The following is a 15,326-nucleotide window of genomic DNA, read 5'->3' as shown; positions in this document are numbered from 1 at the left end:
GAGGGGACAGGATGTCAAGTTCGACGTCTGCGGTTCATGCACTGCCACGAAAATTATCTCAATTTTAGAGTTTTTTTTCAAAAAAATATATATAAATAGATAACAACTTTGTAATTTAACTATCATTTTTAAAAATAATAATTTAACTGTTTACATTACATCTAAGAGCACGTTTGATTCGCTGCAATGAAATAAAAGTGTAATGGAACAGAGGCATAATAGGTAATCCTTTTGTTTTGTTGAATGGAATAAAATAGAACTGTAATAGTATTCTTGTGTTTAGTTGAATGGAATGAAGTTGTAATAGTATAAGGGAAAAAATTAAAATGATTAGAATACCCTTAGCAGAATTTTTTTAGGTAAATGATTATTGTTATTGTTATTAAATTTTAATAAGATTATTAATATCAATAATAAATAATTTAATCATATTTAAAATAATTATTATTAAATATATTTTAATTAAAATATATAATTTAATAAAATTCTTAATATTAAATATTCTTATATGAATTTACTAAAATCATAATATATAATACTATAAAATATAATTTAAAATAATTATTATTAAATATATTTTAATTAAAATATATAATTTAATAAAATTCTTAATAATAAATATTCTTATATGAATTTACTAAAATTATAATATATAATACTATAAAATATAATTTAAAATAATTATTATTAAATATATTTTAATTAAAATATATAATTTAATAAAATTCTTAATATTAAATATTCTTATATGAATTTACTAAAATCATAATATATAATACTATAAAATATAATTTAAAATAATTATTAAATATATTTTATAATCTACTTTATTATTTTTAAACTGCAATACATATTTAATGTGCTAAAATATCATTAGTGAAACAAATAATTTAATTATTCTACAATAAAAAAATATTAGCAGTAATAAATAACTTGAGAATTATATTTTGCATAAACATAATTTTCATATATTAACAAAAGGTTAGATGAAAATGAAATTTTACATCATAATTCATATGTTATAAAGTTTTACAACATCAAAAAGTTAAACATTGTAGTGACATACCATCCCAAATATTACAAACATAAAAAGTTACGAAAATATCATCAAGAGAACCATGATTTTTAAAGGTCAGCAAGAAATCTTCTGACCCATTCCAACCGCACATCAGAAGGTAAACTAAAGAAAACGAGCATTTGAGTTGGATGATCTTGAATTTTACTCAAAGCTCGATACCGCTCATCCACAGTTAAACATTCTATTTCACATAAGGTTGGATATAAATTTGTAGCTTTTTCTTGGATGATCTGGAATTCTTTTGACTTCTGTCGAACTACCACATCGGAGGCAATACTCCTACTGATTTGTTCACCAATGGCCCACATGTTTTCCGCCAATAAAGTGGCAGCATCATGAAATGAAGAAGAAATATTATCACTTGCATCAGAATTCTTCTTTTTCTTCTTTGAATATGAGGAACCCCCTTGGTTTCTATCTGGTTGCGGCTCCGTAGCAGAAACATCCATGTCATCCAAAGAGACATCAGCTTCGCAGTCCTAAAATTCGTTTCTTTCTTCATTAATATCTGTAATAGGTACATCCTGAACATTTATTTCTTCAATAACATCAGCAGCTGTTTCAGCATCTTTACCAGCCGCTCGATCTCGTGCGTAGATGGCAGTAAGTTGGTCGTAGTAAGGGAAACTACGATGTCTGAATTGACCCGGCTTCTTTATGACTCTATAAAAAAGAGGAAATCGTATTAGTTATAAGTTTGGTAAAAATAAGATAATAAAGACTTGAAATAATTCTTACATTTAAATAAGAGTCCCAAACCGCATCTTCAGCAACAACGAGCTACCTATGCTCATCCCAACCAAAACCGCTATTGTTTTGGCCATTAAGCATGTCATACACGATTGACCAATTCCTTTTTAGTAACCTAATCCTCGATTCAATATTAGGTCTAGCCTTCAACATTGCATTGGGTAAAACCTTTTCTAACGTTTTTTCCAACTCGTTTAAATAACTGGCTTTGAACCCGGTATCAGCATTAAATGTTCCAACATTGTGCAAGTCCACCATGCATGAAACCAATGTTGCATCTTCTTCTGGAACCCATTTCCTTTTGGTTCCTCGAGAAGCTTGGGAAGAAACATTTGATTCTGAAACGCCTGAAATAATTATCTTAAGAAAAAAAACAAATTAAAATTAAGTTTAATATCATGAATCAAAAGGTGAACACTTTATAAAATTAAAATTAAGTTCAATATCATGAATCAAAAGCTCAACACTGTATAAAATTATAACACATGATGAATGAAAAGAAATTAAATTATAATTCAACAAGTTTAGTACAATACAAAAAACAATTCAAACACCACCAAAGTTTCACAAACTAGATACATAAAATAACATAAACAAATTAACTCAAACTCATTTTGTCCCTAAACCTAACTAATTTCTAGATGCTTGCCATTCATTGAACATTTGGTTGGCTAGTTCCATCCTCCAAGTAGCCCAAGCATCCGATGGATGAATATTTAAAAATATTCAGTTCATCGTCATCTACCACATTACTAGGTAATCATTCTCCCACCTCCGCTTCAATAGGATTAATACTTATATGGGTTCGAATAAAATCATGGAGCAAACAACATGCAATAATGTATCTATTGTGCACTCTTACAGGATAGAATGATGGACTCCTAAGTATTCCCCATCTAAGTTTTAATAACCCAAAGCATCTTTCAATAACATTACGTGTTGAGGCATGTTTCATATTAAAAAATTCTTGCGGAGTACTTGGCTGAGAACCCTGACGCCACTTATTCAAATGATATCATTGTCCTCTAAAAGGTGTAAGAAATCCCTCATAATTTGTGTATCCAGCATCAACTAGATAATAACAACCTATAAAAAACTTTTTTTTAAATGATTAAGAGTCCCAAAAAAAGTTTGATCTTAATGAATAATTCAAAGTCCTCTAACTATCCACTTTACCATGAGGAACTTTTAGTCCATGTCTCCTACTAATGGCATCTCGAAGAACCCGTCCATCAGCAACAGAACCTTCCCAACCAGGAAGAACATAAACAAATTGCATATCAGGTGTACAAACACCTAGCATATTTGTTGCTATGTCACCTTTTCGCTTTCGATATCTAGGTTTATCAACTGTTGGAACCCTAATCTTGATGTGGGTTCCATCAAGAGCACCTAAATAATTCTATATCACATGTTATAAAATCTTGAGTTAGGATACTAAATTTAAATCTAAATCAACTAAATTATGTACAAGCTATATATAAAACTCAGTCCAATACCTTAAACCATTTCCACCTTGTGTTTGAAGAATTAGCTGTAATTGGCTCTGCCTTTTTAAATAACACATCTTGTAACCGTATGACAGCATTTAAAACACTATGAAATGATCTGCTAACAGTTTCCCCGGACCTATTAAAGTGATGCTTGATAACTCGATTTTTAAGGTAATGAGAAATTATATGTAAAAACATTGTCACTTGCTCATCAAGAAGCATGTTCCTTGACGACTTCAATCCCCCTAACGTTTGTAACATCTCACATAGTTTAAAAAAGTCAAATATATTCATCCTAACTTGTTCAATACATGTCTCGTCACTAGCATATATAAGCCTTTTCACATAATCCCGTTGTGCATAAAAATCTAAAATATAAGACCTAATCCTTGGTCTATAAGTATGTAGGCTATGGCTGGCACCCAATGTAAGTAAGAACCAACTCGCAATTCTACAAATTTGCAACCATATTGTCAATGCAATACCAATTCTTTTACGCCTCACACTTTGTGCAATTAAAGGCAGACGAGCCATTACTGCAAGATATTAATGTGTTCCATATTGTCAAATCGTAGTAAAAGTGTCACATTTCTCCAATCATAATTTCAATAACAGTAAAATTAAATTAAATAATTTAATTGCCAAAGAACTTACAGTGATTGTGTGAAAAGAAGACGTTCAACTGTGGGTAGAGGAAGCAATCAAACAAGTCGCTTCAATAGGAAGCAATAACACACTATCAAAGAAAAATAAACAATACAAATTTAGAATCTTTACGAAGCAAAAAATAGAAATTAAAATTATCTTTGCAACTTAAAATTCATTTCTTTATATGGATATTTGTTTCATTAATTTTATAAACAATTTATATTAATTACTTAAAGAATATTTAAAATTTATATCTCGTGTATCATTGTATTAAATTATTTAAATCTCATGTAACTTAACTATCTTTTACTTTGCACTATCATCTCTAAGAAGAACATTTTAACATTTAACCGTATTTTTTGACAACAATGTTACAAATTTAACATTAACAAACCACATTTTTCTTTAAACAATTTTTAAAAGCACTTTCAATCATAATAACAATGAATAATTAGTACTTAAGCTCGATTTGGAACTCAACTTGAGACACCCAAAAACTTCATTTAAATTTCTTAAAATGCTAAAATATTTAAAAAAAATCCATTATACAAGTAATTTATCCAGCATTTTAGTTAATTTTAATTAGGATTATTATTTGGTACCATAACCAAAATTATGAAATCAACATGTGTCTCATTATTTATTTTTATTTTTAAAAGAAAATTAAGAATAAAGTGATAGTTTCTCAACTTCAATGTGGATTTGAAAATTTTTTACCACTAATATATTGAATAATTGTTTTTTAATCAAGTTGTTTACTTGATTATATCTAATGATCCAATTTTTATTTTATTTTATTTACTCATGATTGGATTAAGTTTAATTTATAATGGTTCAAAAGTTGATATATATGTAATATTATTAAAATAATATTTTTAAATTTAATTATTTAAAAATATTTTTAATTAATGCGTTGTATATGAATATACACATTTAATTAGTTTTATTTTTAATAAAATATTTCTAATTAATTCCTTAAATTTTAATCACCTTACAATTTATTCATTGTATTATATCTAACGGCTCATCTAAGTAATCACTAGTGGTTTGATCCTATAATTTCGTACAGGTCTTGTAATTGCTCGATTAAAATTTTCGAACTAGCTCAACTTAAGAAATTCGATCCCAAATTCAAATTTTTCAATACCAATAAAAATCAACTTATTACATCACCACTTACAAAATATAAAGAAAAACATTACTATGGAGTAAACCATAAAAAAGCAGAACATATAGTTCTCATAGACACCGAAACTTGAGCTAAATGATGAAGTATCGTAATTGAGCCCATGATCCCTTAAATACTCATCATGGTCGATATAACTCCTCAAGGGAGCAACATCTATCACTCTATCACTCTATCAAAATCATATATATAAATTGATTAAGAAAAAATAAATCCAACACCCTACATTGCTATCCCATTCCTACATTGCTTCAAAAAAAGGTACCTTCCAGAGGCAGAGAATTAAAGCTCCATATAAAATATTCATTATAGTGCACCCTCACAGCTTCATAAAGGGAAAAAAAGAAGAGGGAAAATCTTGAAAATAATACATTTTCCTTTCTGATAAGCTTGCAACCTTCAATAGGATCAAAACCAGGAGGCAGATTTCCACTTGGGATTGGCTCTATCTGCAGAATAGAAAAGTTCCATGGAGGTTCAAGACTCCCTCTAAATGATAAAATGTACCTATTAAAAATTATAACCTACTTAAGTTCCATGCAGCAAAGGAAAAGCACAAGAATAAACTAGAATTAAAGTTGGATGACAGAACATTTGCTTCTAATAGAAATATTGACAACATCAAAATAGAACACATTCAAATTTATGGATTTTCTTATCCCAAAAGTTGTAGTTTCAGATTATATACAATCAGGTATTCCTTATTAACAGAACGGATAGGAGAACTTATAGAGTATTGTAAAAGGAAAGAAAATCCCAGCATTACTTTTTGCTTTAGTTTACTTTTGTAGTTAAAGTGGGAGCAGATATTCATACAAACAGTAAACTGAGAAGAGGGAAAAGCTTCATTTCCAAAAACACAAAAAATTAAACAAGACGACTTACATATATAAATTAATAATAATTATCATAGTTCCCTCCAATTCCCTTAACCAAAATATACTCATACATCACAGTTTCTCTCTCAATAACAAATCTTGGTTGTGATTTGTGGGATTCATTAATCCGACACACCCATCTTGTTGGTTGTTGTTGGCCTTGACCCTTTCAACAACCTCCTCCCCCATTCCTAATTTCTTACCCTTCTTTTTCTACTCTCTTTTATTTTTTTAATGTAATTTTATCATTTTTCAAACACTCTTAATAAACTATAAGACTTGCATACAACAAAACAAAGCTTAAGTGATGATACTAATTTTGCATGGCAGCCACAACAATTTTGTAGAAATCAAACCTCCCCTTTCACATCGTGGAGCAAAGAAAGATAGCAGGAAAAAGAAAAGGGTGAAATAAGGACAAAAAATATTCACCGAAAAACATTGGCAAAATGCCAACAAAATTAAACCTCTCTCTCTTTCTTACTCTCACTAGCAAACCCCTGTACAATAATGCTAGATTAGTCTCCATATCCCGATAGGCTGATTCCCATCTTAAATTTTCACCCTAAACTACTCTATAAGTTTAATACTGAAAATCGATAAGTTTTATAAAAATCAATACTAGTTTTAGTTGAAAGGTGCTGCATAATTCGCGCAGAGATGATTTGGATAAGTCACTGTAGAGATGTTAATATCAGCTAATTGTAAAATTTTAGAGTCAAATACAGAAATTTAATAAGATGCCTCCTTTAATCAAATTCAACCATAACTCATGCACTCATAGCCACTAGAGCTTATTTTAATCTCAATTTACCATAATAATATTACAGTTACATATACTGCAGCAACTGTTCTGTATCGCATATGTGCATAAACTAAAAATCAAGAATTACTTCAAACAAAGTTGACGCCAATCAAGAACCGAACAACAAAGTCCATGGAATATCCAAAATCAAGCAAGAATATGTTGCAACAAAAATAGAAAGACTATTCAGAAAATCTACATAAAACATACAAAATATTATCACAGGCACATCAAAGCCATGTTGCTCAGATTCAGGTATAAATGTTTGATACCCCGAACCCATGTCTAAAAACATGTCGAACACGAAAATTTCAAGAAAAATGAAGAGTTGGAACACCAAAAACATAAAGAAGATGAGGAACAGTGCTCACTTCTCTGATGAAGCTGGCAGTAGGAACGAGTAGATTTGAGGTCTTCTGGTATTTCCGGATCTCTTGAAGAGACCTAGTTCCTGCTCGAAAACGATGAGGCCTCTTCGATTTTCCTGGAGCTTAAACAATAAACAAGCAGAAAAATTGACGGGCCTCAAAATTATTAATTGAATTGATTCATTGCGTGAAAAAGAGGGGGAGTTATCAGATCTGAGAAAAACTCACTTGGTGTGGCCAATCCTCCAATTTTTTTTGCAGTTACCTTCAGGAACAAATCTGACTCATATTTCTTTTGCACTTGTAATAAAGAAGGAAAATAAAGGAAAATGTAATGGGAGGTTCTGTTTGATGTTGGGAGGGAGAGGGTGGATGTGGCTTTCGGGTTGGGAGGGTAAAACAGGGCAGATGAAATCAGGAGAACCAAAATGGAAGCAAAACTGAGCTTTCCTTCGGGAATAGAAAGCAGCAGATTTTAGGAATAGGGGCGTAATGTAATAAGCATTACACCCAACCAAACGACGGATTAGGTGGGGCCCACGGAATAGGGCTATAATGGCATACCCATTACACTCAACCAAACGTGGTGTAAGGATATATCATCGTTAAGAAAGCAACTCCCGCGACAATAATTTATTTCGTCAATTAATTCTCACGTTCTCTTACAAAATAACTTTATATAGAACTGTATTAGTACAGTTGAAGCCACTCTAAGTTCAGGAATGGTGATGGTAACTTTATTTCCTAATTTTACCATGGCCCTTCAAGATCCAAATTTGTTGAATGCCTTAAGAGTTCAGTTCCAGATTTTGGTGCTGAAATGGTCGAATCAGCAGTAACAGCTATCGGATAGTGGATAGGGTTCAAGATTACACCTTTAAGCTGTCACACCATGGTTCTGAAGATTCCCTTTTCATTACTGTCAGTAGTATAGAAGAACCTCACTGTGTGCATGTACAAAAACAAATACCCAAGCAAGAGTTGTTGAAACTTTTGCCAGAAAAAGTGGGTAACAAATTATGAGCAAATCCATCAGCATGATCAACCTATCAGATCAACCAAAAGTCAGATCATCACCAAATCAGATGGAACCAGTGAAGTTCGATTTGATCACAGTCATCTAAGATCTCAGGCTACACCACCAATCTTCCTAACATAGTTGATGATGCAACCTTTTCAACCTGGAAGTCTAGGACCAGAGTCAGCTCTTATAGAGAGTTTTCAAGCAGATGGAAAACCATTATATTATTTTAAAGATCCTATTACAGGATATTGTCCATGAGATCTTATGTGTTCTTGTGAACTGTGATATGAGCTAAAATTTGAAGAATGGGTTACAGGCATGGACAATAAAGCTTACAAGCTTCACAATAAAAAATCTCATAAGAAATCAACACAGTAAGAGTTTTACAAACGATGGATAAATGGTGATCCAAATATTGGTCCTCTAGGAGAGGATAATGGCAAATTTGCCTATCTTGTTGATTATTCTATTGATAAGCCGAAAAAAAAGCCAAAAGCTGAGCAACAGTTTTCCACACCTCCTCCACCACCAAAGAAAGATCCTCAAGACCAACAAAAATGGTTGGTCAAGCCTTTAAAGCATCTATGTTATAAAAGGATCAATAAATGGGTTCAAAAACAAAATCAAATTCAATCTTGCTCCCAACAAGCGCAGGCTTCAACTCCATCTCAGATAAGTCAAGAAATATGCATGTATCAGCCAGTAGCATCTTCTTATGATCAAGACTTTCTTCCTCTTGCAGAATTTTCTAACAAAGAGTATAATCATGCTCCAAAAATTCTTTCAAAGTTACAAGCAAATCCAGAAGGAAAACCAACTAAAATAGCGGCGGCACATGTTACTTTCAACTGGCAGACAGAAAATGCTTTGGCTCAAAATTCTGTTTTGAAAAAAATAGACTTGAAAGTCAATCAAATTGATTCAAAAGTGTCCAAAGTTGAAACCAGGGTTGATGAAAATTCAAAGATGATTAAAGATCTTATTCAGCTTTTCCAAAAAAGACTAAAGGAAGTCGCTAGTGAACCTGCTGCGCCAGGATAAGATTTTTTCTCTCACCTTGCACAGAGAGAAAAGGAAATGCAAAATCTCAAAGAACAAATCCGTATATTACAGAAAACAGGAAAGATACTACCTCTTGATACTTCTATGAATGGTATTGAACTATTTCCTTCAATAAGACAGTTGGATACTTCTCTATCATCCGAAACTCAAAGTATAATTTTCCCTCCTCCTAAAGAAAAGAAAAAACCCAATACTTATGATCTTTTTTTACAGATCAAGGCTCAGAAAGAAGCAGAAAGAAAGGAGGCAGAAGAAAGAAAAAAGCAAAAAAGAAAAGGCTTTAGGGAAAAGACCTGTTGAAGAAGAAAATATAGAAAAAAAGTCATTTTCCACCCAAACAGGTGTCAAAATCATTGATGATTCAAAAGGAAAACCATTCTGACCATCTGAGCAGTTGAGGGTGGGGTATATCCTTTTGTTTAAATTTTAGCATTTTAAGAAATGAGGACATGTCCATTTCAACAAGAAAGTGATTTCCTATAAGATGAAATTCAAATTTAGATATATCTTTCCTTACTGCAAGGATTTCTTTAAAAGTGGAGTGGTAATGGATTTCAGCATTGGTGAATTTTCCACTTTTATAGCCACACAGTTGTCTTTTACCATTTTTTCTTCAAAAAGTACAGCTCCCCAGTATTTATCACTTGCATCTGTCTACAAGATTCTTTTGCCTTCTGATGGAATCTGTAAAGGTGGCAAATTCTATAACTCTTTTTTCAACTTTTTGACCGCTTGGGTTTGTCTAGCATTCCATGGAGAAGAATTTTTTTTCAACATTTTTCTTAAAGGATTTGTAAATTTAGAAATTTTTGGAATAAAATCTCTGAGATAATTTACAATTCCTAAGAATTGTTGAACTTGCTTTTTGGATAGACTTTCATCTGGAAATTTTTGCAGTTATTCTAGAATATGTTTGCCAGGCTGATATTTTCCATCTTTAATATTCATACCAATAAATTTTGTTTCTTCTCTATCGATCTGTATTTTTCTTTCTGAGAGCATGATTTTATATTGAAGGACTATCTGCTTGAATCGAGCCAAAAGGTTAGCATGTTGTTCTTGTTCTGGGCTATAAAGAAGGATATCATCTATATAAATCATGGCTTGATCCATAATAGGCTGAAAAATCTTTATCATGGCCTTTTGAAACAGTGATGGAGCAGTTTTAATCCCACAAGGCATTAATGTCCATTGAAAATGTTTATTTAGAATGCAAAAACTCGTCTTAAGCCTGTCTTCTGGATTTATGCCCAACTGCTAAAATCCTGCTTTCATATCAAACTTAGAGAAAACTTTTGCCTTTGCTTGACTGAAGAATAGCGAATTTCTGTTGGGCAAAGGAAATTTATCATCTTGAAGAAAATAATTAAGAGGCTGATAATTAATTACTAGCCTCAACTTTCCTCTTGCTTGTTCTGATCTCTTGTTGACATAAAAAGCTTTACATGCCCATTGTGAATTTGAAACTTTAATCAATCCTTATTGTTGCAACTACTGACATTCTTCTTCTGCTAGTTTCTGATGTTCTGGATTCATTCCAGTGTGACTAGCTCTGGTAGGATTGATATCTTCATTCTTTTTAAAAGGAAGTTTGATAAAAAAAAATTCAAAATTTTTCCATAGTGGATTTTCACATTTCTGAAGAAATTCTGAATGAGAGCCTGTACAAGATCTTTCCTTCAATTCTTTAACAACTTCTTGGATATTTTCTAAGTGGACTATAAATAATTTAGGGATTGGACAAAAGGTTTAAACATTTGTTTATACCTTAGTCCTTCAGGCAAAATTCTTAATTGTTTGGCTTTTGTATAGAGATCAAAACCAACAACAAGATCTTTACCTGAGAGTTTTGACCCTAAAACTATTGTAGTCACAGCACATCTTGGGAAAAACTAAATTTTGATGGGTTTGCTCACCAAATGTGTTGCAAATACTTTGTCTACTGCAAAGTTAAAGTAGCGAATGTGTGGTTTCCACCATTCTGGTGGCAAAATTTCTAGATTCATGATTGTTGCTGCTGCTCCAGTATCAATAAAAGTAATAACAGTAATAGGTTTACTATATTTATCAAGGTAGATTGAGATTGGAATATGGGGAACAGAAACCTAGGTTGTTGAAAGTATCTAAGGCTGCATCATGTATATCTCACTTGATGAAAACTCAGTCACTGTATTCAAGAGTTTGAATTGCACATAGTGACTGCTTATTTGGCTCCTCATCAATCAAAAATAGAGACTCAAGATCATCACCTTTGCCGATCTTTATCCCAGATTCTTGTTGTATCTGCTGGATCATTTTTGCTTCTTTTTTATTATTGGGGCATGATTTTGCAAAATGTCTTTTCTGATTGCAGATATAACAGCAGGTTGATTTAGTTCCTCTGGAAGATCTTTTCTTATTTAAAAATCTCTATTTGGATTTTCTCTTTCTGAATGATTTTGGAGAGTTAAAGATCTTTTTTTTTCTGAAATGCTTCTTTTTTCTAGTGGGGCAGTAGCGAGATCAGTCTTTTCCACACTTGATTTTTCTCTTTCTGAATGATTTTGGAGAGTTAAATATCTTCTTTTTTCTGAAATTCACACCCTCAATTGCTCAGATGGTCAGAATGGTTTTCCAAATATTCTTTTGATGTTAAACACATTAAAAGGAAAACCAATGTTCTTGCTGATATTTTATCAATACCCTCTGAAAATTTCATGATAAAGCCTTCATCATCAAAATCCAAGAAAACTCAACCCTCACCTTCTTCTTTTTCTATACCTTACCTTCCAAATTCACACCCAGAACATCCTCCAGAAGTGTTGAGTTTAATCATGGAAAAGAGATTCCACAAAAAGGCTAGAAATATGATGCTTTCTTACCAGCTTAGTATCTTTCGAGATTTTGGCAGACTATGTCTTAAACCATTAGGACTTCATCCAGAATATCCATTCATTCATCCACTTAAAATTCAATTCACTGAATTTCCTGACGAATTAAAATGGATGATGTGGTATTTGACATACCTGTTTCATATTGGGGTAGAAGTCTTCATTGAAGATCTTTTATTTTTTGACTATGGCTACTCAAGATGAAATTAGTCTAGAGATGAAAATTTTAGCCATTTTCTTTAAATGGTTTTATCCTTTAGAACAATGGATTGACATGATCATGAAAGAACAGCTCAAAGATATCAGGGCACAATATATTGTATTATTTTTTACAAGCCTCAGTATTTTATGCAGAATGGTCCAGTAACACAATTAGGGTCATTCCCTAGTGCCTGGATACATAAAACATATTTTTCAGAGGTTAGTTCAAATCCTTATAATTATAAGGATTTACAAAAATATTTGTTCCAGGTAAATAGAATTATTCCAGCAGATATATGGCCACCGACACCTTGTCAAGAACAGTTGAAAAAGGCATTAGAAGACTACCAGTCAAACATACCAGATCCAAAAGAATGGTCATAAGACTATCCGTGGTTTTCTATCAATGCCATAGAAAGCACGCCAGCTTGGACTAATTCGCAGGAAAAGACATCACCTATGGATGAGGAAGATAATTTTGACAACTTACATGATGGTCTTGAACAACAAATTGAACAGATGGAGATAAAGTGCTACAGAGCTAAAGAAGAAAAAGCAAAGATGATAGAAGAACTGAACCTCACTTCTGATGCTAGCAAAGACTATGAAAGTGATTAGATGTTTCACTATGTTTGTTTGTTAAATGAGTCATAAAAGTAGGTTTGTTTCTTATGTAAAAGTATAAGTCAAAAAGCAGGTTTGTTTGAATCATAAAAGTATGAGTCAAAAAGTATATTTGTTTTTTATACAAGTCATAAAAGTAGTTTGTTTCTTACGTAAAGGAGATTCCTCCTTATTAGGTTTGTTTGTAAAGATTAGGATAAGTCCAAAAAACTCCTCCTCAAAATTTTCTTATATAAGGGAAAACAATTCTTAGATGTACTCAATCGAGGAATTTCTAAATAAAATACTAGTGTGTTATAAAAACATGTTTTTCTTCTAAATATTTTTTGTTCTCTTTCTGATCAACATAGGCCAGTCTTTAAAAGAAAATCTCCCGTGAGTTTAATTGTATGCTCTGTGTTTGCCATACAATAGATCCTACACAATAGAAATTAACTTAGACCAGGGGTACTAATTGATATTGGATTTAAGGAAGTATTTGGAATTAATGGTTTGACAACTAAAAGGCAGTGTCTGTTTTGTGGCCAATAAGGAGAAATGCTCTATTTTTGGCATGGCATACTTGTTGTTAAATCCATTAGTTTCTGATATCCCGGCCTTGAAAGGCAACACTAATTTATTTCTTCAATTAATTCTCACATCCTTCTACAAGATACACTAGAATCAAAAGGTTTTGGTTACCTTAAAATGTTCAAGTCTTAGCATATTGATCCATTTCATTTGCAGTTGCATGTGCTGCAGACATTGTCTTTCCAATCATAAGCATTTCACTCCATTATTATTTAATTCCTTCTCCTTATTATTAGATTGCATGACACCTAACAACCAATTGCATTTATATACTAAGTGAATATTTCTAGTTTAATCTGTAATCTACTTGTCAATTAAAAGATTGATTAATAAAGTGACATCTTTTAGCGTTATAGTGGCTTCCTCACATGAAAAATGAAATGTATACATTTTTGGCCTATATCTTTCTAATAAGATAGCAAGCAACTCTGATATCATATTAAACTTTGTCACTGTAACTGACACATATAAACTAATTGCCATCAAGTGCACTTCGATACATGTATCAACTTTCGAAAATTTTAAATTATGTTGAATTCAAAAATTTCGATCATCCTGCTTTTAGAAAATTACAAAATATTTAATCTCGTAACAACTTAAAAATGTTTTCCTAAAAATTTAAAAAATTAAAAATTTGAGTTTGAAGCTTTACGATATTGACAATAATGTTTGCAATATGTTCTTCCTAACACCTTAATGTGATTATTTTTCTATTTTTTTAGACTTTTGATAGGATTTTTAGTGGGAATAAATGACAAATGGGTGAGGTATTTATAGAGTTGAGGTCAACTTTCATGGTTGTCAACAGATAAATAAATTCCCTAATTAAAGTTCTAAGCTCTAAACTCGGCATACTTAGATGTCGATGAATATTTTATAGTACTTCACTATTTATATATAGGGCATGAACTCTTGTAGTGATTTGCCAAAACCCAGAATTTAACATTCATTAAGATAAGTATTCCTTAAGAAAAAAACATTTTAAAAAATAACTTTTGAATAACATAATTTAGTAAATAATAAAAAGGGTAAATTCTAAAAATAGTCCCTCAATTATTAGTGTATTTTTGTTTTAGTCACTCAAGTTTAAAATTTTCTAATTCAAACACTAACGTTATCGTAATTTAATACTTTGATCACTCCTTCGTTAAATCACTAAAGGTGGCATTTTATTGGCATAATAACATATTTAACCCTCAATGTTTATAGATTCTATAAATTTAATTCTAAATCTAAAAAACTCAACAAATTTAGCCCTCAACTAGAGGTGCTCATGGGCCAGGCCGGGCCTAGAAAAAATTTCGGCCCGGGTCCTAGGCCTGGGCAGGGATTTAAATAGATGACCATTTTCGGAATAGCGACCATTATATAACGGAAGCGGCACCGACTGAAACCGCAATTGCTAAAAATAACGGTGTGAAGCGAAGTTACACCGATAGCGGTGGATCGCGGCCGCAATTTAACGGGTAACGGCCAATTGCGGCAATAACAGGCCACAATTCCTGTTATTTTCCGTTACAGTAAATTAAAAAAAATTCATCTCCTCTAAACAAAAATCAACAGAAACACTGAAACACAGTACAACAAAAGGGAATATATTCCCCTACCTGCAAAATCAGAGGGTTTTCAATCAAAAAAAGTAAAAAGAAGTCCAAATAAATAGCAAAAAAGCAATCAAAGATTCAAAACTCAACAGCAATAGAAAATATAAAATCCTATTTCTTATACCCAGGGATCGTGAATACTGAATACCTCAACAAAACAAGTAG

General features: G+C 31.7%; 2 long non-coding RNA genes across 2 annotated transcripts; both read right to left on the bottom strand.

The window, feature by feature from the left end:
• Positions 1-1,021: 1,021 nt before the first annotated feature.
• Positions 1,022-4,059, bottom strand: LOC121223724 (uncharacterized). The gene is made up of 3 exons (XR_005921065.1): positions 3,976-4,059; positions 1,817-2,188; positions 1,022-1,741 (listed from the first exon to the last, which is right to left on the bottom strand). It is a non-coding gene; the product is annotated as an uncharacterized lncRNA (long non-coding RNA).
• A 1,028-nt stretch (positions 4,060-5,087) lies between these two features.
• LOC107912276 (uncharacterized) lies at positions 5,088-7,781 on the bottom strand. Its single transcript, XR_001688112.2, has 3 exons — positions 7,435-7,781; positions 7,210-7,328; positions 5,088-5,604 (listed from the first exon to the last, which is right to left on the bottom strand). It is a non-coding gene; the product is annotated as an uncharacterized lncRNA (long non-coding RNA).
• Positions 7,782-15,326: the final 7,545 nt, after the last annotated feature.

The sequence above is a fragment of the Gossypium hirsutum genome, chromosome D11, assembly GCF_007990345.1.
Source record: "Gossypium hirsutum isolate 1008001.06 chromosome D11, Gossypium_hirsutum_v2.1, whole genome shotgun sequence".
Taxonomy (NCBI): Eukaryota; Viridiplantae; Streptophyta; class Magnoliopsida; order Malvales; family Malvaceae; genus Gossypium; species Gossypium hirsutum.
Note: the sequence above shows the minus strand (reverse complement) of the source record. Positions and strands in the feature narration are given on the sequence as shown.